The sequence below is a fragment of the Anguilla rostrata genome, chromosome 5 (genome assembly GCF_018555375.3).
Source record: "Anguilla rostrata isolate EN2019 chromosome 5, ASM1855537v3, whole genome shotgun sequence".
NCBI lineage: Eukaryota > Metazoa > Chordata > Actinopteri > Anguilliformes > Anguillidae > Anguilla > Anguilla rostrata.
Window position 1 is genome coordinate 24,609,906 of NC_057937.1, and position 25,498 is coordinate 24,635,403.

At 38.8% G+C, this 25,498-nt stretch overlaps 1 protein-coding gene and 1 long non-coding RNA gene across 14 annotated transcripts in view; both read right to left on the reverse strand.

Annotated features, from left to right (window-relative positions):
• Positions 1–25,498, reverse strand: part of chid1 (chitinase domain containing 1) — a 352,093-nt gene that overhangs the window by 137,151 nt on the left and 189,444 nt on the right. The window lies entirely within an intron of this gene.
• LOC135256068 (uncharacterized) lies at positions 6,468–7,096 on the reverse strand. The gene is made up of 3 exons (XR_010330355.1): positions 6,944–7,096; positions 6,656–6,810; positions 6,468–6,521 (listed from the first exon to the last, which is right to left on the reverse strand). It is a non-coding gene; the product is annotated as an uncharacterized LOC135256068 (long non-coding RNA).

Here is a 25,498-nt window from a genome sequence, read left to right on the forward strand (position 1 = left end):
CTCTATCATTGAAATACTTCAGGAAAAAAAAGTACACCCTCTTCGAATTAGAACATAACTTACCCTCTAGTCCTCATCACGTGCTAATAGAAGACAAATCTCACTTCACATGACAAATAACACATATAGTAACAGACTTCACTTTGCCATTTTTCTATCAATAATAAGCCAATATGCAAAAACCTTCTGTAAAAATTGCCATTTTAAAAATTGAGTTTATCCTTCTCTTAAATTGCATTGGATGCATTCTGGCCAACTTCTCCATACAAAACTACTTAACCCCTTAGCGCACATGCCAAATCTTGCCAATCCTTGCCCATTTAGGGGGTACCCTATTTAAAGCTTTATAACTCCAGATGTGAACACCATAGATACTTGAAAAATGGCTTAAATGAAGCAAGACATTTGTACAATTTACAATACTAACGCAGATTAGTTCATATTCATAATTTTGGAAGACGTAAAGTGGCACAAATGCAATTATCTAGACAAAAAAATCAAAAATGAATTTGCAAGTTTTTAGTTTGCAATGAAATATGGAGAGATTGCATATATACAGCAGGTTAAACTATACATGTGTTGGATCAAAAACTTCTTGACCACAAGTTCATAAAATCTAAGGGTGGATATGTAGAACTGCTATAGATGTATGAAGCAAAAACTAAGCAGTGTACCCAGCGTCTCCAAATCTATCCAAAATGTCTAAATTATGCATTGCTGTAAATCACAACATATTCACGTATTTCACTACAAATCAACTGTTTTGACTCAAGAAAATCTCTGTTGCATCATTTCCAAGTGGGAATTACAAGCTTTTAGTCAGTACAGTGGTCTAAAATATCTAGGGGTCCAGAAACATATCCAAAATCTCTCCATAACTGAATAAAATGCATTTTGTCCCATTATAAAGCATATAAATGAGCCCCTTATCAAGGTTTAAGATGAAACATTGCTATCAGATTAAAAAAATAATGCAAAAATATTGTCACACAATGCAGTACAGTACCTAAATGTGTAATAATTAACTCTTGTATGTATTTCTATACTCTGTACTCTCGTATGTTTTCTTGTATGGTTATGGGACGACATGAAAACAATTTTCAACCGTCCACCACGTTTTGGCAATGTTCCAACTCTCACGTCATCACTGCTGCATGCTTCACAAAAGCTATTACACTACCATCTAACGCTTACATTACCGTGTGAAATATCCACATTATATAACATCACTAACCTATTTAAAGACACTCAATTTCAAAAATAACGTATATAACCGAAATATTTTGAGCAGTAATACATACATAGCAATGATTAAATCTCATCTATGTTCAGTAGATGGAGACAGAGACAGTATCAATGATACTGTTCTATCTGCTTCTGTTTTGCTCCAGAAAATGATGTCAGCTAGGTCTATCAGCAAACATATGGCTTAGCTATGTCCAGAAGTCCTCAATAATAATAGTATTTTCCAAGAAATTACAAAAAATCATTGACCACGTTTCGTTAGGTGAAGCGTCTTTTACTGCATTCAGCATTCAGAATGCTGCGGCTCGTCTGGTCTTCAACCTCCCCAGACACTCCCATGTCACTCCCCTGCTCACTACCCTCCACTGGCTGCCTGTTATAGCTCGCATCAAATTAAAAACATTGGTCCTAGCATACCAGGCAGTCAAGGGATCAGCCCCAGCATACCTCCACCAGATATTCAAACCCTACATGCCAGCCAGATCCCTCCGTTCTGCTACCTCAGGACGCCTAGCACCTCCCCCTCTTCGCACCTGCACTTCCAGAACACGTCTCCTGTCTGTTCTGGCCCCACGATGGTGGAATGCCCTCCCTGTGGAGGTCAGAACAGCTGAGACACTGACCCATTTCAAACGACAACCTCTTCAGGCTGCACCTCTCCCCATCCCTCCCTACCCCCCTGTAAATGACTGTAAGCTTAGGGTTGTAACTAGGCAGCTGTTTCGTAGGTGACTTAGGTGCATTAACTGTCTTAAATACTGCTTGTATTTTTTCCATAGATTGCGTTGTTGCCGTTCTCGTTGTGATAGTGTTAATCAGTTTAACCTTCAGGGTCCAAGTTGAACTATGCGGTTGTTCCCTGCACTTGGACTGGTACTTCTCTCTAGGGGTTTCGTCATACTTGTTCCTGGTTAAGGTTATACACTTTGTTGTACGTCGCTCTGGATAAGAGCGTCTGCCAAATGCCTGTAATGTAATGTAATGTAATGTACTGCACACAGAGTAAATACACGTATATTTCCCAAACGGATTGTCTAAGACAATATATGACCACTCAGTCTCAAAAGGGAGATCTCTACGCGGAAAACCAACAGTAAGGTTGTATATTTATTCAATATTTAGTTCCAGATATTGACTGTAGAATGACATGGTATCATTTTTAAAAACTTTTTCTCGTTTATTTCGTTATACAGTGAGCAGAGTTTTCACTGCTGTATAGGCATATCTTAGGGCTACTGTGGGGTTTATCCTATTACTATGATGGAATACAATTCTTTAGTGGTGAAATAATATTTTTATGAATGCCAAGATAGACAATATTGTCCATTATGTCAAGGGTGGGGGGTGTTTTGTAGATGAATGGATGGTAAATGGTAAATGGACTGCATTTATATAGCGCTTTTATCCAAAGCGCTTTACAATTGATGCCTTGCTCAAGGACACTTCGACATGCCAGGGCGGGGTTTTGAACCGGCAACCCTCCGACTGCCAGACAATCGGTCTTACCTCCTGAGCTATGTCGCCCTGAGACTGCAGGGAGGGGGTGCGTGTTAACTGAACGACCAGAGAGACAATGGTGGCGCTGCGAAACTCTGTATTCAGCACAGTTGTCGTGTATCGTCTACTAATGAAACTAAAACAACGCGTTTCTGTTTTTAACTCATACTTCGGTTGCAGTAGCACCAAATGTCTGAGTTTAGTAATCTCAGCATGCCGGCGTGCCGACCACTAGGGATTTGCGCTAAGAGGTTAAGCTCATTGATATTTCAGGGTACTTCGTTTATGCATAGCTCTGATAAGGTTGTACAACATGACATTGCGGTTTCCTCTAGAATATGCTGATATAGAGGTATTCATGGTGATTCAATGATTCTGAGGCGTTCAGGTTCTCTGGGTGCAAAAGTCTGTTAGTCCCCAGGACTGCACACAATAGTGTGGTATAACAAATGTATCGTATAAGACAAGTATAACTTCCTTGGATTTATACTCAATACTTTTGGCTATATATCCCAACAGCCTGTTGGCCGTTTTTTTACTGCTACAGCACAGTGCCTAGAACTTGAAAGGCTTTGATCAATCATTACTCACAAGTCTTTTTCAAATTGAGCGCATTTTAATTTTGTTGCTCCCATTAAGTAATCCTGCCTAATGTTTTTATTACCCATATGCATACTTTTTGGCTATATTTAATTTAATTTGCCAGGTTTCTGCCCACTTCTGGATTATATTAAAATCTTCTTGGATTACTTTAATAGATTCCAAACTATTAGCTGGGCCTCCCAGTTTTGTATCATCTGCAAATTTGATTAATGCACTTTCAAGGTCATTGACATAAATTAGGAAGAGCAATGGGCCCAGCACCAATCCTTGTGAGACTCCACTTCCAACAGTTCACTGCTCAGATAATATCCCTCCTACTACTCTTTGTGTTCTACCCTGTAGCCAGTTCTGAATCCACTCTGAAATACGTCCTCTAATTCCTACTGTCTTCATTTTGCTAACAAGTCTCTCATGTGGTACCTCATAAAATGCCTTTTGGAAATCTAAGTATGTAATATCATAAGCCTTTTTATAATCAAAACACTTGTTAGCTTCTTCAAAGAATACCATAAAGTTTGTCAGGCATGACCTTCCCTTGCGAAAACCATGCTGGCTATCCCTTAGGATGTTGTTATTTTCAAGAAACTGGCTAGGTAGGCTAATTGGATACTCTAAATTGCCCATAGGTGTGACTGAATGGTGTGTGTGCCCTGCAATAGATTGGCATCCTGTCCAGGGTGTATTCCTGCCTCTTTCCCAATGCATCCTGGGATAGGCTCCAGCACCACCCGCGACCCTGCTCAGGATAAGCGGGTATAGATAATGGATGGATGGACTTCCAACTTCTAATGATAGATTCCATTATTTTACATGTGATGCAAGTTAAAACTGACAGGCCTGTAGTTTCCTGGATCAGTTTCCAGGTCTAAAAATACCTGCTAGTTGTTTAACTTAGGGTGATTTTGATGTTATTTCACTGTCCTCAGTTTTTTTTTACAGATTAAACAGGCTTAACTAATAGATAAATCATTTTTTCCACACGACCTGTCCCTATCAGGACATGTCAAGTTTTAGCCTGGATATGATATGAATTAGTTGGTAGGCCCTCATTCATTTGACTATATCACCAAAGAAAAAAGTGTCAGCTCAGGTATTTGACTTTACATTACAAGAATAGGTTGTATGAAGTAACAATATTGTACAGTCATGTCAATAGAACATACCATTGCTTTATATGCTTCCTGGCGTGCAGACTCAAGCAAGAGGGAGACGGAAAGAGAGTCCAGGGAGAGGAAAATGGAACAGAGAGAGCGTGAAAGAAAGGCAACCTCCATTTTATTTAAGGTTGTGCATTTCAAATTTACAGTAAGCCAATACTGTAACTGGAAAGCTGTGGAAGGAGGTGTGGTTAAATGAGTCACTCTTTGAGGTGGACATATGGGCTTTGTAGTTTTGTGTCTTTTGTAGTCCCTGGTACCTACAGTAGTTAGATGGTTTGTCCTTATTTTTATGTGCTAATAATAGCTGTAGTTTATTATAATCTGACTCCAAGTAAACTTTCGTTTTTATTTTGATCTCTGAGATATAAATAAAATATTTTGCAGGGTTCCTTCAGTCATTGGTTTTTAGTAAAAAGCTACCCAAGTTAGTTGATTATAACCCGAGTGATTCCACACCAGGGAGATCTTTTTCATATTATTTAACATTAGTTAAAATAGCTTGCTTGCTTATTTATTTATTTATTTGTTTATTTTATTTATCCTCTCTGGTTTCTGTTGCTACTTGTCCAGGGTTGCCCACACGTTTTTAAGTTGGGGTCTTGGTGCTTCTGTCTCGGCAGTTACTTACACTAGACATAGGGAGAGATAGGATGACAGGGGGTAAAAATCTGGTCAAAGGTGTGGCATAGTTGCTGGATGATCGCACTTCTGGAAAGTGATTTCTAGGGCAAGTTTGTCTGCCACCATTGCTGATCGGCTGAGCACCTTGAGAGCAAGATTCTGGATCTTGAGGGCCAGCTTGCTGGACTCCACAGTTCGCAATTGGTAGAGTTTGAGGAACTGAACAGCTCGTCCTTTAAGGAATTGGCGTGCATGCCACAACTGGGAATGGGGGAGAATCCAGAGGAGGCAGGGAGAGATAGACATATTGGACATAGTGAACTTTGGCAGAGCTATTAGGGACTGTGAGAACACGTCGCTGTTTAGGCTCAATTTTTCGCTGTCAGAAATGGACTTGCCTCCGTAGCAACGGTAACCAGAAACAAAGTATCCCTACATCCGGTTTTGGTCGCCATCTTGTGAAATAGGCCTATTGTGTGTGGTACTGGTAGTATTCGCTTATATCACGCCGTCGCCATTTTGAAATTTTCCTGTGCGAAAACGAGGCTATGGTGGGAAGTGTTCTAGGAGCGGTGCTTACATGAAGCAGAAAAGCGATTTGAGTCGGTGATGCTACTATGGCATATTGTTGTGTACCACGCTGTAAGTCGTATCAAAGACGAGAATGTGATCAAGGCTTGTCTTTCCATCGATTTCCGAGTAACCCGGACACCCGTCGCCAGTGGATTGCCAAGATAAGGAGAGATGTTGGACCTTATTTTCAGGTAATGTAACGAGCTAGCTAAGCTAGCGTCTAAGTTAGCTAACTTATCGTTAGCTTACCCTGATAATAACCTCCAAAAGTTCGTAAGATTAATTTACACGTCAACACTCACCTTAACACATCTCTCATCTCAGATCACAGACAACACAAGAGTGTGCTCCAAACACTTTTCCAAGGACTGCATATTAAGATCGCTTACCGGTTTGAACAAACTGAAAAACGGGAGTGTGCCGTCTTTGTTTACATGGTGTCAGCCCAAGACCAGAAGGACAATTCAACGCTTCCAGAGGTAACTGTCATCTGACATTAGCCAAATCATTTCGGTATCAGCATGAAAAAGATAATAAATGCATTTAGATCAAACCTACTAGACTATACTTAAAAAACAAACTTTCGTAAATCTCTCTCAATTTGTGTGGACAGTGCTGCGACGAAAACAGCGATAGATTTACCCACTAGCCACAAATGTCCAAAATGTAAACAAGGCAGTTTTCACGGTCGGGAAAAATTTTATGACAACGTTTGCTGATTAGCTAGCACACCGGCATAGCCTACGGATGGCAAAATCGTTAACTTACCTTCAATATCAGTAATGTACCCCTCTATCCAGTTGCTGTATCCTTTCAACAGCACTGTCAACACAAATTGAGAGAGATTTACGAAAGTTCGTTTTTTACGCATAGTCTAGTAGGTTTGATCTAAATGCATTTATTATCTTTTTCATGCTGATACCGAAATGATTTGGCTAATGTCAGATGACAGTTACCTCTGGAAGCGTTGAATTGTCCTTCTGGTCTTGGGCTGACACCATGTAAACAAAGACGGCACACTCCCGTTTTTCAGTTTGTTCAAACCGGTAAGCGATCTTAATATGCAGTCCTTGGAAAAGTGTTTGGAGCACACTCTTGTGTTGTCTGTGATCTGAGATGAGAGATGTGTTAAGGTGAGTGTTGACGTGTAAATTAATCTTACGAACTTTTGGAGGTTATTATCAGGGTAAGCTAACGATAAGTTAGCTAACTTAGACGCTAGCTTAGCTAGCTCGTTACATTACCTGAAAATAAGGTCCAACATCTCTCCTTATCTTGGCAATCCACTGGCGACGGGTGTCCGGGTTACTCGGAAATTGATGGAAAGACAAGTCTTGATCACATTCTCGTCTTTGATACGACTTACAGCGTGGTACACAACAATATGCCATAGTAGCATCACCGACTCAAATCGCTTTTCTGCTTCATGTAACCACCGCTCCTAGAACACTTCCCACCATAGCCTCGTTTTCGCACAGGAAAATTTCAAAATGGCGACGGCGTGATATAAGCGAATACTACCAGTACCACACACAATAGGCCTATTTCACAAGATGGCAACCAAAACCGGATGTAGGGATACTTTGTTTCTGGTTACCGTTGCTACGGAGGCAAGTCCATTTCTGACAGCGAAAAATTGAGCCTAAACAGCGACGTGTTCTCACAGTCCCTAATAGCTCTGCCAAAGTTCACTATGTCCAATGTTATCCGCATTGTCGAAGCATTGCCAGTGAACGTTAAGCGGTCTAAACTAGACAAGGGCTATAAATTCATTTTTGAGAAGTTTATATTCGGTTATGAAGTTAAGTATAACGTTAGCTCTGGTTCACCAGAAAGCTAAATAGCTAGCTTGCTAAGCAACAGCAAGTTAGCCGATTAAAGAGATATTTCACTTCGACATAACATAAATTATTTTCTGGAGGTGACTCCATTGTGTTTTCGTAGAGTGAAGCAACATCTGCTGTCCGTTAACAGCGTCTCTGTTCCTCTCGGTTGTCCCGAAAATGAATGAATAGGGAGCCTGACAACTGTGAGGAAAAGCGATTCTATTAACGTTGACGGTCAGCAGGGGAGGCAGAGCTATGTAAGTACAATGGGTTAGGCTCTACAAAATTACTTATGTTGTACCGAAGTGAAATATCTCTGAACTAAGTTTTGTACTACCGTTACTATTTTATTTTGTGACATGTTGTTTGTGCTGTACTTGTTCTAATAAAGATTTATATTGCTTGTCAAATCGCCTGTGTAATGGTGTTCAGTTCACTACCGAGCTGTTTGTTTTCATCGCTGATAAAAACTACCCACACATTTTTAAATCAGCTGTAATTACAATTAACAACTAAAATAAACGTGCATCTGCAGTTTCAACATTGAATATCCAAATATGTACTTGCTAACAAGCTAGCTGGCTAAAACGTAATTTGCTAATCATAACATAAAATATAGCTAGTTAACTGATTTTATGACATTCTTGAGTAACAAGTACCACATGACTGAAACTGTGTTAGTTCTCAATGAATGATAAAAAAAATAAAAACAAAGGAGTTGGTAGCGGACTCAGACATTTAGACCCAAATGTATGTGAGGAGAAAAGTTTAATATCGAGTGTAATCTTATTCACAAAGCAGTAGCTAACTAGCTAGCTATCGTAATGAGTTAATGTTAGTTTGCAACATTATGACAGTCATGCTACCTAGCAAGTTTTTTTCTTATTTTGGAGTACATCTGTGGGAAAGCTGTGAAAGGGCAAATAAATTCTTTTCTGAATTGGTACACAGGGGAACGCTACAAAACTGGTTGCTCTTTGTCGCTGCCATTGTTTTGGTGACTGTTAAGATAACCAGAAATGGGATACCCCTACATCTGGTTTACATATCCGGAAATGTGAGGCCTATCAGAGGGAAACAGTTTTATGCGGAGGTTTAACATGTGGCTATAAACTTATAAGAAAGAGTAGGCTACAGGTTATTGGGGCACTGGGACGCCTTCTGGGATAGGGGTGACAAGCGTGACGAGTTACGCCTGAACCGGGGGGGGGGGGGGGGGGGGGGGGGGGGGGGGGGTTGCTGCTGCACTGGGCCAGCGTATGCTTAGGGTAGTACACGATTATTTAAACTAGAGACTTGGAGGTCAGAGAGTGAAAAGCGTAGGGTGATGCTGACTGCCTGGATGGAAGCTGTCAAGACTTCTTGTAATAGTGTGAAAGGCAATTAAATCTTTCTAAAGCAAAATCTTTGTAAGGGTGGCATGGGACGGTGATGCAACAGGAGATGATGTGTAGAGTAATAGTCTAAAATGTCTTTGTTTAAATTCTATAAGTTTAAAAAGTATTTTTTTTATAAAACAAACTTGAGGCTGCTATGAATAGTGGGGGCTATGACATAGTTGGGATTATAGAGACATGGCTTGGGGAGGAGAATGGGGATGAATATAATATAGAGGAGTACTCATTAGGACTCCAGTCAGAGAGGGGGCGTAGCTCGATGTAAAACAAAATTTTAATGTGTAGGAAATTACAGAAATTGAACAGCTCAGGCCTAGTGATGATATTTGGATTAAGCTCATTGGGGAATATGAAAATGGGCTTACAGTAGGCGTGTGTTACCAGCTGCCAGCTTCAGACACTAGTGTGAAGTCAGTGCTCTTTGGAAACATAAAACAAGCGTGACAGGAAGTTGATACTATTATAATGGGAGACTTCAATTACTCCCGTATTAATTTGGAGCTGATGACAGGACAAGGAAAAAGCAAGGAAGATTTTTTAGATGGTAAATGGTAAATGGACTGCATTTATATAGCACTTTTATCCAAAGCGCTTTACAATTGATGCCTCTCATTCGCCAGAGCAGTTAGGGGTTAGGTGTCTTGCTCAAGGACACTTCGACATGCCCAGGGCGGGGTTTGAACCAGCAACCCTCCGACTGCCAGACAATCGGTCTTACCTCCTGAGCTATGTCGCCCCTAGATGTTATAAATGACCTTTTTTGGCACAGTATGTCAGTCAGTTTACAAGACGGAAATCAATTCTGGATTTGGTGCTATGTAATGATCCCGAAAGAATTTGTAGGACAGAGGTAATCAAGCCAGAGATATATAAAAGTGACAGCACTGAGAGTAATAAGGCTGAATAATTGTAATATGTGTGCTACGGTTAAAAAGTAACAGGAAGCTAAAAGGCTCTTTGAAAGGCAAACTGCCCAAGATGCAAAAAGTAATCCTCAATAATGCAGTAGGAAAAGAAAAAACCGAAAGTAAGATGTCAGGTGCATTAGGAAAGAAGGAGGAGCATCGCTTTATAACAATAAAGATACTGCTGATGCCTTAACCCCTTTGCGAAAGCAATATTGTAATATTTGCATTAGTTGTAAGAAACAACTGTTAGCCTTTGCTAATACTGCTCAGCACATTTGAATTGGGGGCTAACTAACAGCCCTAGCCCTAGTATGGAATGGAAATGGCAAGGAAAATCCTTAATTCAAATTTTCTGTGTGCTGATATGTGCCAGATAAAATTTCCCTTGAAGTGATCATTATAGTAACACGTCATCCCATCCCCTTGGAACAAAAGATTACATACTATAGAGTACAGAAAAACATACAAGTGTGAATGATTACATTTTAGGTATGTGTACCACTGTTTGTCACAATGCACAAAAAGGATTTTATTCTTTTTTGAAGAGGTTTTGGATAGATCCCTACATTGATAAAAAGAAATTCTCACTTGAAAATGATGCAAAAGTAAGTTTCATGAGTAAAAACAGTTGATTTGTAGTTGACTTGTATTGACTTGTATGATTATGCTATGCTTTACAGCAATGCAAAATTTTGATATTTTAGAAAGATTTGGAGACACTAGGGTACACTGCTTACATTTTGCTTCATAGGTCTTTAGCAGTTCTGCATATCACTGTTAGGTCACTTGTGGCAAAAGAGTTTATGATCCAGGAAATGTATAGCTGCTATACATGTGATTTCATTTCAAACTAAAAAAAGAACAACTTATATATGCCAAGATAATTTCATTTGTGGCACTTTATTTATACCTAAATTATGAATATAAAATAATCTTTTGTACAACTGTCATGCTTCATTTAAGCCATTTTCCAAGTCTCTGTGATGCTCACACCCAGGGGTTAAATTGGGGGTGGACGCGGGTGGACGGCGTCCACCGACCTTTGGTAAATAAATAAATGATTTTGACCGGCAGTTTTACAAATAACTATGACAGTCCAGTCCATTTTTTGTAGGCTCCATTCCATGTGTTCCCTCTAGCCAGTTACTCGCTCAAACCAATCAAAAATCCGAAGAAAAAAAACAGTCATTTATATAGACAGGCACAGAAAGAGAAATATCGTTGATTGTCTTGTTTGGAAGTGGGCGCGGTAGGTAATTTCATCTATGCAATATTTTAAAGAGAGATGAATAAACAGCCCCCACGAACGCTGGCTATTATTAACGGCAACTTTGATTGCTTGAGAAAAATCAGCAGGTTGCTGGTCAGCAGCTAAGCTAGGATTGAATATTTTCCACATAAACTACATAACGTTTTATTCAGAGGCGGCTGGTGAGCTGAAAATCGGGGGGCGCTTTTTAAACTTTCCTATAAACTAATCATAGATCTCAGTCTGTTTTCATTAGTAATTTTCCTTTATAATCAAGCGTGCCAACGATCGTATTAATCAAATGGCAAGTAGCCTAACATACAGCGTCTTCATACCGTGTTAGAGGGATTAAATCATAAATTCAATTTATCCGTTAAAAATCCGTTTAATCACCAAGTAGTCTACATTTAACAAACAAGATACACCAGTCTGTTATCTACTGTGTTAGTTTTCAGAATAACCCAGCAAAATTTTGTTTACCATCTACGCATTGCAGATATTTGCCATGAATACGAGTGCGGAGAAAGACGTGCATGTATCCGCAAACAATGTTGATTAAAAGTGTGCACAATTTCATACTGCAAATGAAAATAAATGTAGGCTATAAGGCCTAGGCTACTCGCTAAAACTGCCTATTTGGGAAGAGCTGGTTATATATTATAGTATCGAGTAGCCTATTTTGTGGATTAATTGTATTGATACCCAATGAAAATGGGCGGAAGATTCCGCCACTGCTTAGTGATTAAAATGGATTTTTCTAAATCGCATTTATCATTTAATCTCCCTAACACAATGCGAAGAAGCTGTGTCCCTTTTCAATTGATTAGTCAGATGTTTGCATGCTTGTTAATCACTGAAAATTAATTAAAACAGTTTGAGATCAATGATTAGTTTAAAGGAAAGTTTTGCGCCTCACCAGTTTAAGAAAGATGGATAAAGGAGGAAGAAAGTGAGGACGAGGAGGATGACCGATTATTTTCGTGGGTAAAAAAAATTCTCAGCATTATTGACACTCAATAACCTTTAAATATATTATGTAAAAGCTTGCATCAATAATATACATTCTTATTAAAACATTGTTTTCCTTAATTACAAATATGCGCACAATACATTAAAGCTGAGAGCTGAGACATTCATTGTACCTTTTTTCACCCACCTCCCACCGGATCTCAGGGTCCACCCACCTCCCAAATCCCAATTTAACCCCTGCTCACACCTGGAGTCATAAAGCTTTAAAGCTTTAAATGGAAAACCCTCTAAATGGGCAGAGATTGGCCAGGTTTGGCATGTGCGCAAAGGGGTTAAATAGTTATTTTCTAGTTATTTTCTAGAGATTTATTTTGTTATTTTCTCTGGATAAATTACATAAACAAAAGACAAATAAGTCAGCAGGACCTGATGGCATATACAGGTACCCAAGGGTACTCAAAGAGTTAAGGGAGATCATCTTTAAACCACTGGCAGGTATTTTTAGACATTCTTTAGAAACTAGAGAAATACCTGAGGACTGGAAGCAAGGTAATATAATACCAATATATAAGAAAGGGGACTGTACTTATCAAAGAAACTATAGGCCTGTCAGTTTAACTTGCATCACATGTAAAATACTGGAATCTATCATTAGAGAAAAGAAGTGTTTCTGGAAAATAACAACATCCTATGGGATAGCCAGCATGGTTTTCACAAGGGAAAGTCATGCCTAACAAACCTTCTGGTGTTCTTTAAAGAAGGTACCAAGTGTTTTGATTATTACAAGGCTTATGATATTATATACTTGAATTTCCAAAAAGCATTTGATAAGGTACCACATGAGGGACTAGTTAGCAAAATGAAGACAGTAGGAACTGGAGGATGTATTTCAGAGTGGATTTGGAACAGTCTACAGGGTAGAACACAGAGAGTAGGAGTAGGAGGGATGTTATTTGAACAGGGAACTGTGCGAAGTGGAGTCCCACAAGGATCGGTGTTGGGACCACTGCTCTTCCTCATTTATATCAATGACTTTGACAGGAATGTAGAAATTAGAAATTAGTCAAATTTGCAGATGATACAAAACTGAGAGGGCAAGCTTGGAATCCACTAAATTAATTCAATAAGATTTAAACAAAATCAAGAAGGGGCCGGAAACCTGGCAAATGAAATTCAATATGGCTAAGTGTAAAGTTCTACATATATGAAATAAAAACATCAGGCAGGATTACTCTATGGGAGGAACAAAATTGGAACGTGCTGAATTTGAAAAAGACTTGGGAGTAATAGTTGATCAGTCTTTCAGGTTCTAGGCACTGTGCTATAGCAGTAAAGAAGGCCAACAGGATGCTGGGATGTATAGCCAAAAATATTGAGTATAAAACTGACATTATACTTATCTTATACAATACATTTGTAAGACCACACTTGGAGTATTGTGTGCAGTTCTGGGGACTGTACTACAAGAAAAATATAGAGGCTCTGGAAAAGGTTGAAAGGAGAGCAACAAAATTGATTCCTGGTATGTAAGACAAAGGCTATGAGGAAAGACCTAAGATGTTTAATCTCTTCAAGCTGAGTAAAAGGATACTTAGGGGTGATTTGATTGAGCCTTTTAAATTCATAAAGGGGATCAACAAAGTGAACTACACAAGGTTATTCAGGTTGAGTACTGTTAGTAGAATAAGGGGATATTAATGGAAATTAGCAAAAGGTACATTCCATACAGCCATTAGGAATAATTGTTTCAAGCAGAGAGTAGTCAAGGTGTGGAATAACCTGCCAGATCACACAGTAGAGGTAGAAACTCTGGGGATTTTCAAGACCAGACTTGATACGGTGTTAGATACAATCTAGTCTGTAGGTAATCTATTTAGTCAGGAAAATGGTGAGCATTGTTGGGCTGAATGGCCTGTTGTTGTCATTGTGTTGTGTTATGTTATGAACGAAAAGCTTGTATCGTCACATGAAAAGATGTGGACTACGCACTGTAGGCTACTAAACTGTGAATAGTAGGCTAGGGCTATGGTTTGTGTTGCACTCACTTGTGAGGACACAAATATTCCGGTGCCACAAAATTTAATGGAAAGAAGCAGTTCGTTTTAACAGCAAAAAACAAAACCAAAAAAAAACATAAAAACTTTTAGCTGACCATGTACACAGACAAATTTCAAAATAATAGCTAAGAGACATATTTATTTCAGTTTTTATGTACTACATCAGATGAGTCAGTGGGTAAAAAGGTTACCTATACTTTGTTTGTATATGGTGGCATTGCCCTTTAAATGCTTAACTTGAATCAAATGCTTGGGGTAACCTTCCACAAGCTTCTCACAATACTTTGCTGGAATTCAACTAATCACGTGAACAACAATATAGCCTGAGGCTTGCACACAACCTAGCTATGTTACTAACTGGTTTAGCCAACATTATTTTACAACATTCTCGTGTATAAGCATGTAAAACAGTCAACAGGAATTTGTACTAAAACTATTGAAAATGCATGCTTCATACGGTCTTACCTGCAAACAAAACATAAAAGCTTTTAGCTAACCATGTACGCAGACACTCGCTCTCAACTCGCTTAGCTTGCTCGTACTCCAGCAAAGTCTGCTACTAAGCAAGACCTCTTGTGTCTGTGAATCTCACACTGACTGGCGGCTACTCCTGGCCACTGGTGTCAGCCGGTATCACAATAGATAACAGAGAGACAAAAGATGTTTGCAGGTAATCAGTATGAAGGCACAAATTACTATATCACTGAAAAAAACAACAAAAAAATATTACGGGGGGATAGAAACAATATCGCCAAAACCAAGAACAGATAACACTGTGCCTCCGAAACATATTCAGGGTGCCACATTTGCACAGTCCTATTTATGATTATCAGTATTCTGAAGATCAGGCGATTGTGTAGGAACTGATGGTGTTATTGTATAAAAACTTTGGTGTGTTTATTCACACATGAATTTGTCTAAATGCACGACTGAATGCTTGATCAGTCAAAATGTATAACATCATTGCATAATGTCATATGGTGAAATCATTTGTTAATGGTTGTTTATTTGGTCATTAAACATACAAATAAGCTAGGTTCTGTATAGGCTATTTCAGCATATGGTGGACTTTGTTTCATTATAATATCCTAAAAAAGAGAGGTCGCACATTCTTTCCTCCGATGCAGTTTTTAATATCCAACATTTCAGCAGCAAGGTGCTTTCGTCAGGGCTTTAACATAACAATAATCACACACGTACATATAGGTTACTAAAATTTAATTCCCCTGTGAGACATACAAGTCAAGATCATGTGACATATTGGGATGGCAGGTATGCCATCCCGCCAAGTTACGCCTTGGCGGGGGCATGCCCCCATACCTATACAGCACCGAGAGTTTGGCACTTTTCAGGGTTCCCCACAGAAATAACCACAACAGCCACAGACACTCAGCCCTTAAAAACATTAAATTCTGTACATTCTGACCCCATTTCAACAAACAGAACTCATAAACAACTTCACATGTCCACACAATAAAGCCCCAAACTAAGGGGATTTTGCGTTTTCTCCTTCTTCTTCTCTTTCTTCTTCTCTTTCTTCTTCTCATTCTTATTTTTCCTGCCGCCTTTCCCACTAACAACATGTCTCCCCATTGGACATTTCACTGACACCAGCCAAAACTTCACCTACACGACCCAATCAAAAACGCGCATACACACGCAAAATACCGATACCTTTCTACTCTGAAACATTTGCAGGTTAACTAGCTAGTCCGCCTGTGGCCTAGTGGGTAAGGTTACAGTCTTGAGAACACGGGGTCGTAGGTTCAAGCCCAGCTTGGAACACGTTTCTTTAACCTGCTTCAACCCTCACTAATAATTGTCTACTACATATCAATTATTGCTTTTGCACCATATCTACCTGCCGTTCACCGTTCAGTTATTAACCAGCTACAATATTGCTAAGCCATATGGATTCAACGGGAGCTAATCTGTGTTTACTGGCCTGTGATCTTTAAAACCACCGGCAGGTTTGCTAATGATATTTCACGCATTGCATAGCTATGGCATGGTGCTGCACTAACGAAGTCACAGACTGGTAAACCTCCGGTTTAAGGCTTGAATCACGACTCGCCCTCGGGCAGACCATTTCCTCTTTTATACAAACGTTTTCTTACGGTTATATTTCCTTTACCAAAACTCACTCACGGCCACCCATATGCATTTCATGACGGCAAATGTATTCCTTTTATTAAAAAGTTACACCAGTTCACCGCTGTGCCATTTCTACGAACTATATTTCTTCACTTGGCTACCGTACAAAACCTTCTTATCAGCAAACGCCACGTTTGTACATTCATGTTACCTCGCCCTGTTCTCTATCTATCCACATAGGCTACAAACAACTACGTATGTATGTTCTGCAACTCCGTAGTCTAAACAGCTAGTCTGCCCGTGGCCTAGTGGGCAAGGTTACAGTCTTGGGAACATGGGGTCTTAGGTTCAAACCCAGCTAGGAACACGTTTCCTTAACCTGCTTCGACCCTCAGTAATTATTGTCTACTACTTATCAATTATTGCTTTTGCACCATATCTACCCGCCGTTCACCGTTCAGTTATTAACCGGCTACAATATTGCTAAGCCATATGCATTATGACTTACCGTCTGTACGTTCAGTTATTAACCGGCTACAATATTGCTAAGCCATATGGATTCAACGGGAGCTCTTCTGTGCTTACTGGCCTGTGTTTTTTTTTAAAACCACCGGCAGGTTTGCTAATGATATTTCACTCACTGCATAGCTACGGCATGGTGCTGCACTAAAGAAGTCACGGGGTGGTAAACCTCCGGTTGAAAGCTTGAATCCCGACTCGCCCTCAGGCAGATCATTTCCTCTTTTACACTAACATTTTCTTATGCTTACATTTGCTTTACCAAAACTCACTCACGGTCACCCATATGCATTTCATGACGCAAATGTATTCCTTTTATTAAAAAGTTACACCAGTTCACCACTGTGCCATTTCCACTAACTATATTTCTTCACTTGGCTACCGTACAAAACCTTCATATCAGCAAACGCCACGTTTCTACATTCATGTTACCTCGCCCTGTTCTCTATCTAGCCACATAGGCTACAAACAATTACTACGTCTGTACGTTCTGCAACTCCGCATTAAAACATTACATCTAAAATCATGATTCACTCATAAGTATAACTACTAGCACTGAACATGAGAAAAACACATTTGTGCGATAGATTGCACACGTTATTTAACCCTCCACTTCAACAACGAACATTAAATACAGACTGTTATATGTACCGTTTGATAAGGAAACTAAGCTCGCTCATGGTCACTTCATTTACTTCGCACTATAGTCTGTGATCATGTCAACCTTCACCTACATGCCCATTCTGCTAAAAAAAAAACATGTTGTTTCAACTACGCAATTTCATCATTTCGCCTAATTTATCTCACACTTGTTATTTTCTCATATGCAAAGCCTGCTGGGACATATGCGTCTGCTCCTATTCTCCACTATCAACTTTTCCGGTTCTAGCTTAACAAAACAGCAAAGAGGATTCCTACCTGCAGATAAGCCTATCAAAATGCCTTATAAACCTTACAAACACTAAAAGTGCATCTTCACGAAATAACAGACAACGGAGCAGGACAGAACGGTACACAAGTTGCGACCTAGGCAGCTCTAATTCTACGGGCTTGCTGATTCTTTTGTCAATCAAGGCTCGTTGGATGCCCGTCAAATCCGTGAGTAGCCTACATAGCTACACCCTGCCATATTTAACCTTTTCTGATGCGTTTACAATTACGCCACCGCACCATTTGTCACAGCCACTGTTTTACATATATAGCAAACCGAAACTGCTAAACGTACACGCTCATCAGACTGTACAAATTCACACAATGATAGCCATAATTCACAACCGTTTCTTACAGGGTCACTTCGCATTTCTCACTCTCGTAATAAAACGCTTTGCAAAAAGAAATGATATCTCATAAAAAACACGTTTTCAACGTACAAAAATGCCAAGTTACTCAAAAGTATTGATATCAAAATGACGCCAAGTTACGGTACTACAAACAATATAGGCTATCTTGCCTCACCGAAATTTAATAACATGTATTCCAAAGCAATGCTACCCAGTATTTCCTCAATTCTTTAAAGTCACTTGGCCCTGTGTTTTGTAACCTTACCATATTACAATGTCATGCAAACGTTGTGTCAGATCGAAGTGTCAAATATTTCGTATTGCCTCATTGAACACATGGAAATTCATGTAGAAAACTGCTGGTCAGTCACTACAGGAAGCATATTTCTCCAGAAAACATATGTTTATACTTGCTTCTGAACTGAATTTGACTAAATGTACAAGTGATTGTATATTTGCAACATACAATAAATACATGTAAAATACATATTGTACATACATACATAGAGAACTTCTTTATCCCCATGGGGACATTTCTCTCGCAGCATGTTACATTCACATTTACGAACAGACATTTATACCAAGAAACATACAATCATTCACACAACAGAAAGGCTGGCCACCAAAATACATACATACCAATACAAATTGGACATATAGATGCCTTTTCAATCAATCATGACTGTGAGAAAGCCATCCACACATATGTTTGGCCTGTCCATGTACTGCACACTTATATACACACAGGGCCAAGTGACTTTAAAGAATTGAGGAAATACTGGGTAGCATTGCTTTGGAATACATGTTATTAAATTTCGGTGAGGCAAGATAGCCTATATTGTTTGTAGTACCGTAACTTGGCGTCATTTTGATATCAATACTTTTGAGTAACTTGGCATTTTTGTACGTTGAAAACGTGTTTTTTATGAGATACTATTCTGTCCGCCAGTCATTTATATCTTGTGGTGGGTTGTTTGGCGCCCTCTACAGTATTTCTGTATAATTGTACAGCCCTTTATGACAACTTCCTTTTTAGAAATGAAGTAGGAAATGAAAGCACATGTGGGCAACAGGAGGTTAGATTTCAGCCCAACCAGAAGCACAGAAAGTTCATCTGCTGCCATCCTGTTGTTGTGCCATAGAAAGCATTGCCTGTAAGTTGGAATCTATCAATAAGCAGCTCATATACATGTATTAATGAAACTTTTCTGAAAATTGTACTGTAAAAGTAACTTTTGAAAATACTGTTTTTATGCTAGCATTCAGCTCAGCCATGTTTGTTTCTTTAGTGATTAGCTGCCAATATTTAGCATTTTAGCCTTCATCCTTACTAGTGCAGTGTTTATGTAGCATTCATTTTGAGTTTGTACACTTTATTGGTTATCATTGTATAAAATCTAGTTCAGAGCTTGTGCACGTAGATGCCTACCTATGTATAGCAAACATTACAGTAATTGTGCTGTATTTTGCCCTTTCAGTTTCACTCCTTTTTCACATCTACATGCACCTTGACCATGCATTATATTTTAGGAACTTGAAGGCTACATCCTGACTCTCATGTCCTTTGTGAATGGAGTTTGGCTAGCTGTCTAATTGTGGTTGCTATACTTCAAGGAGGACAGTATATACACAAACCTGGATATAATCATAAAATTTAGAAAGAGAACAAAATCAATCAAGTTATATTACAATTTACAGAAATACGGTCAGGTCCATAAGTATTTGGACAGTGACACAATTTTCATCAGTTTGGCTCTGTACACCACCACAATGGATTAGAAATGAAACAATCAAGATGTGATTTAAGTGTAGACTTGCAGCTTTAATTTAAGGGTTTTGTCAAAAAATATTGTATGAACAATGTAGGAATTACAACCATTTTTATACATATGGTCCCCCCCCCCCAATTTTAGGAGCTCAAAAGTAATTGGACAAACTAACGTAATCATAAATTAAATTGTCATTTTTAATTGACTGCCTGAAGTCTTGAACTCATACTCATCACCAGATGCTGAGTTTCTTCCCTGGTGATGCTCTGCCAGGCCTCTACTGCAGCTGTTTTCAGTTCCTGCTTGTTCTTGGGGAGTTTTGTGTTTAGTTTTTCCTTCAGCAAGTGAAATGCATGCTCAATTGGATTCAGGTCAGGTGACTGACTTGGCCATTGCAGAACATTCCACTTCTTTGCCTTAAAAAAGTCTTGGGTTGCTTTTGCAGTATGCTTCGGGTCATTGTCCATCTGCACTGTGAAGCGCCGTCCAATGAGTTTTAAAGCATTTGGCTGAATCTGAGCAGATAATATAGCCCTATACACTTCAGAATTCATCCTGCTGCTTTTGTCAGCAGTCACATCATCAGTAAATACAAGGGAACCAGTTCCAGTGGCAGCTATACATGCCCACGCCATAACACTACCTCCACAATGCTTCACAGATGAGGTGGTATGCTTTGCATAATGAGCAGTTCCTTCCCTTCTCCATACTCTTCTCTTCCCATCATTCTGGTACAAGTTGACCTTTGTGTGACCTGTCCATAGGATGTTGTTCCAGAACTGTACAGGCTTTTTTTTGGCAAATTCTAATCTGGCCTTCCTGTTTTTGAGGCTTACCAATGGTTTACATCTTGATTGTTGACTTTGACACAGATACGCCTACCTCCTGGAGGGTATTCTTGATCTGGCCAACTGTTGTGAAGAGGTTTTGCTTCACCAGGGAAAGTATTCTTCTGTCATCCACCACAGTTGTTTTCCGTGGTCTTCTGGGCCTTCTGGTGTTCCTGAGTTCACCAGTGCGTTCTTTCTTTTTAGGAATGTACCAAATAGTTGATTTGGCCACACCTAATCTAATGAGTTTTTTTTTTTTTTTTTCAGCCTAATGATGGCTTGCTTCACCGACAGTGACAACTCTTTGGACTTCATATTGAGAGTTAACAACAACAGATTTCAAATGCAAATGCCACACTTGAAATCAATTCTAGACCTTTTATCTGCTTACTTGTAAATGAAATAATGAGGGAATAACACACACCTGGCCATGGAACAGCTGAGTAGCCAATTGTCCAATTACCTTTGGTCCCTTAAAAAGGGGGGGACCCCATATAAAAAGTGCTGTAATTTCTACACCGTTCACCTGATTTGGATGTAAATACCGAATTAAACATTCAAATTAAAGCTGAAGGTCTGCACTTTGAGCTCATATACTTTCATATTCATATTTAATTTCAACTCCAATATGCTGTGGTAGACAGCTAAAATAACAATAACTTTGTCAATGTCCAAATATTCATGGACCTGACTGTAGATATCCGATATAATTATAATATATCTAATAACACTGTAATATCCTAACACAAGACACACCTTTTTCTATATAGCCTGACATATGTGACAGGTGCTGGTGTTTTGGTCCGCAAGTAGGGCAAGGTCATTTTTCAGTTTTTTACAGATTACGAAAGTGCAGATTATAAGCTTTCAAATGATGTGTCATACATTGAAAATAGTTGAAGAAGATATGCTTATTTGAATGTTGGTACTCCTAAAATCAAGTAGCAGAGAAAATCCCCTTGAAAGATCTTGAACTTTTCACACTTCTCACAGGGAGATAATGGGTGGGAACAATAGCTAGTTAACTCCACCCCAACCACTCCCCCACTAGAGTACCTGTAAATCCTTGCCCATTTAGGGGTTACCCTATTTAAAGCTTTATAACTCCAGATGTGAACACCACAGAGACTAGAAAAATGTCTTAAATGAAGCAATACATTTGTACCATTTATAATACTAGCTTAGATTATTTCTTACAAAATTATGAATATAAAGTAAAGTGCCACAAATGCAATGGTCAAGGCAAACAATCTAAAATGAATTTGCTCCTTTTTTAGTTCGCAATGAAATACTGGGAGATTGCGGGTTAAAGTATACATGTCCTGGATCAAAAACTTCTTGACCACAAGTTCATAAAATCTAAGGGTGGATATGTAGAACTACTAAAGATCTATGAAGCAAAAACTAAGCAGTGTACCCAGCATCTCCAAATCTACCCACAATGTCTAAATTATTAACACTGGTCTAAAATAGCTAAGGGTCCAGAAACAAATCCAAAATCTCTCCAAAAAGGAATATAATGCTTTTTGTCCATTGTAAAGCATATGAGCCCCTTATGAAGGTTTAAGATGAAACATAGATATAATTTAAACATAATGCAAACATATAGTCACACAATGATGCACAGTACCTAAATGTGTAATAATTAACTCTTGTATGTAGCCTATTTATATACTCTGTACACTCCTATGTTTTCTTGTATGGGAATGGGACGATATAAAAACATTTTTCAGCCGTCCACCACGTTTTGGCAATGTTTCAACACTCTCCTCATCACTGTTGTATGCGTCACAAAAACCATTACACTACTAACTAACGCTTACATTACAGTGTGAAATATCCACATTACATAATACCACTAACCTATTTAAAGACACTCAATTTCTAAAATAACGTAATAACCGTAATATTTTGAGCAGTAATACTTACATAACAATGATGAAATCTTATCTATGTTCAGTAGATGGAGACAGAGACAGTAAATCAATGACAGTTATATCCGCTTCTGTTTTGCTCCAGAAAACGATGTCAGATAGGTCTATCAGCAAACATATGGCTTAGCTATGCCCAGAAGTCCTCAATAATAATGGTATTTTCCAAGGAATTACGAAAAATCGTTGACAACGTTTCGTTAGGTGCAACGTCTTTTAATGCTACCATATAGAGCGAATGCCATGGTAAGAAAATGTTCGATTACGCTAACCTATAAAACGCTATTCCAAAAGAAAAATTAGACATGTTATACATCGTTAGAAAGCTTATACTCTCACCTACTGATTGAGCGTCCGCCATTTTAGCAACCTCACACAGTAAACAAACATAGGCTACTACCACACGGCTTTATTATGGGCGGTGGCTTGACCGAAACAAAGTGACAATAGCCAACAAAATCAAACATGCTAATTAAACTGCACCCCCATCACGCCTCCAAAACCCGGCTGTAAGAATCACTAAAACAAGCCAACTTTGCTGACAAATTATAAGTATTTAGTGACCCTAAAAATGTTGTTTATTCTATTGAGTGACTTCTTCAACACTTTAACTTTCGTAATATGAAAAAAAGGAAAACAGTAAAAAAAAAATTAAAAAACCTTTTTTGCCTCCTAGCGCGATTTCAAGATTTGCGACTTGCGGACCTTTTCTCCAGCACCCGTCACATATAGTAGTGTCAACATGTAGACTTTTCAATGACCATCACTGCACTATAATGTCCTACATAGCCTAAAACAATAGGACTAAAACACAACAAATGATTAAGCATACTTAGTTCGTGATTTTAGACATTACCTTGTGAAACAAATGCTTTATTACAGTGATAGTATACATTGTTTGTTTTAACCCTCTGGGGTCTAAGGGTAAAATGAGGCACACTGGTGATTGTGCGATGCTCTGACATTTGTGTAAATTTCATCAACTTTATATACAGTGATTCCAAAGTGTTTCATATCTTTGTTTTCAGCACAGACTCAGCTACAATAATATGGCAGCAGTAAGTAGGTCATAATCATGTGTGGATTGTAAACTGCTCTAAAAAGACACAAACTGTAAACAGTAGTTTTGAACATGCACAGGAATGTTGTAATAAAGCACACTGAACAATTGTGAATAAGACTTTTGGTCACTGAAATGTGTTCATCAAGGTCTTGGGTATCAAAAGATGACAAAATATTTTAGCAAATTCAATGAGAAATATAAAATACATTGCTAAGAGTTAGTGTTGTGACTACTATTTTTCAACATCAGGTGAGAATGGGAGGGCAAATGGCCTTTCTGTAATGAATATGCATTGGGTATGACGACCTGCCAGCTAAGTAGGCTATTCACACCTGGCCGCATGTCTCCCCACCACTAAGACAAAGACTCAGTGAGCCATTTAGAAGACAGAAAGACATCTTTTGATTTTCAGAACCTTTATTGAAGCAAACTATACGCATGGAAGATGAGATGAGACTGGTGTACTCTTGCAACGCTTGCGTGGCCTCTTAGCTAGTGGTGAACTAGGCCGTGTTTCCTGATCAGCATCTCTGTAAATATGATAAAAACAAAATTGTTAGGTAATGTGACATCAAATCAAACTTTATTTATATAGCACATTTCCTTCAACAGGTGAAAATTAAATGTGCTTTACAAAAAAGGGGCAAACCACTAACTAATGAAAACAAAACTTAGGAAATGTGACATGGTTACATCATATACAAACAAAGAACCAAACAAACACAACCAGACGCAGAGAGGTAGCCTATAATTTTGAGAAGCAATGGTTAGAATCGTTCGTAGTGTGGGAATTTACAAGTGCGCATATTAGTGAATATTCCTACAAACACACAGAGAATGTAATACAGCACACATTTACAAATAATGCAAGCTATCAACGAAACAACATTAGCTAAACTAAATAAACATTGATATTCCAGCTCAACTACACGCAACTCATCAATAACAATGCCTCAATCTGAAGTAGGCTAGATCTGTTTAGCTAAGTGGTTATTATATTGCTATTTCGCGAATTTACTTACAGTATGCTAATATCGATTGTGCGAGGACATCAGTTTTAGAATCTTAGCCACGCCACGGGCTATTTATTACCAATATGATCGAAAAACATACAGTCTACCTGATACTTCTAACACAACCAGACGCAGAGAGCCTAGTGTATAATTTTGAGATGCAATAGTTCGAATCGTTCATAGTGTGGGAATTTACAAACGCGCATATTGCTGGATATTCCTACAAACACACAGATACGTTGCAATACAGTACACATATTTACCAATATAATCATAAGAAAAATACTTACGCATGAAGTTGATCCTCAGCTGGATCAGTTCGCTGTTCGAAATGACCCCGCTCTTCATTAGTGTCGGCTTCCGGACGGACCATTTTCCAAAATTAAACAAAATGTTCCCCTCAAAAGAAGTGAATTAGGTGACACTTTGTCATTCTATCCCGCTTTCGCAGACTTGGCATTTCTCACATGGATCTCGCATCGCCCCTCCTTTAGTCTCCTTCTATGGAGAGTAATTATCATGTTGTTAACATGTGAATGCGATTTGGGCAGACTTCCTGCTGAGCGAAATTCACATAGTAATGAGTAAAGTTTAACAAAGCATACATGATCTAATTAATCAAATTTAGAACATTTAAAACAATTCATATTATTTGCCAATGGGCGCATTGGAAAGTCGTGATTCTAAGGTTTCTGTCAATGTTTTTGTTGCGTCTGTATGATATCAGCACGTGAAGTTAATCATCCAAATAGAAACGAAAGTAAATTTCATCTTGTCGAGCTCCGCCGGCGGAGCTCTCGACCCCAGAGGGTTAAGCAAAATCAATATAAAATTGGGATGGCATACCTGCCATCCAGCCAAGTTACGCCTTGGCGGGGCATGCCCCATACCGAT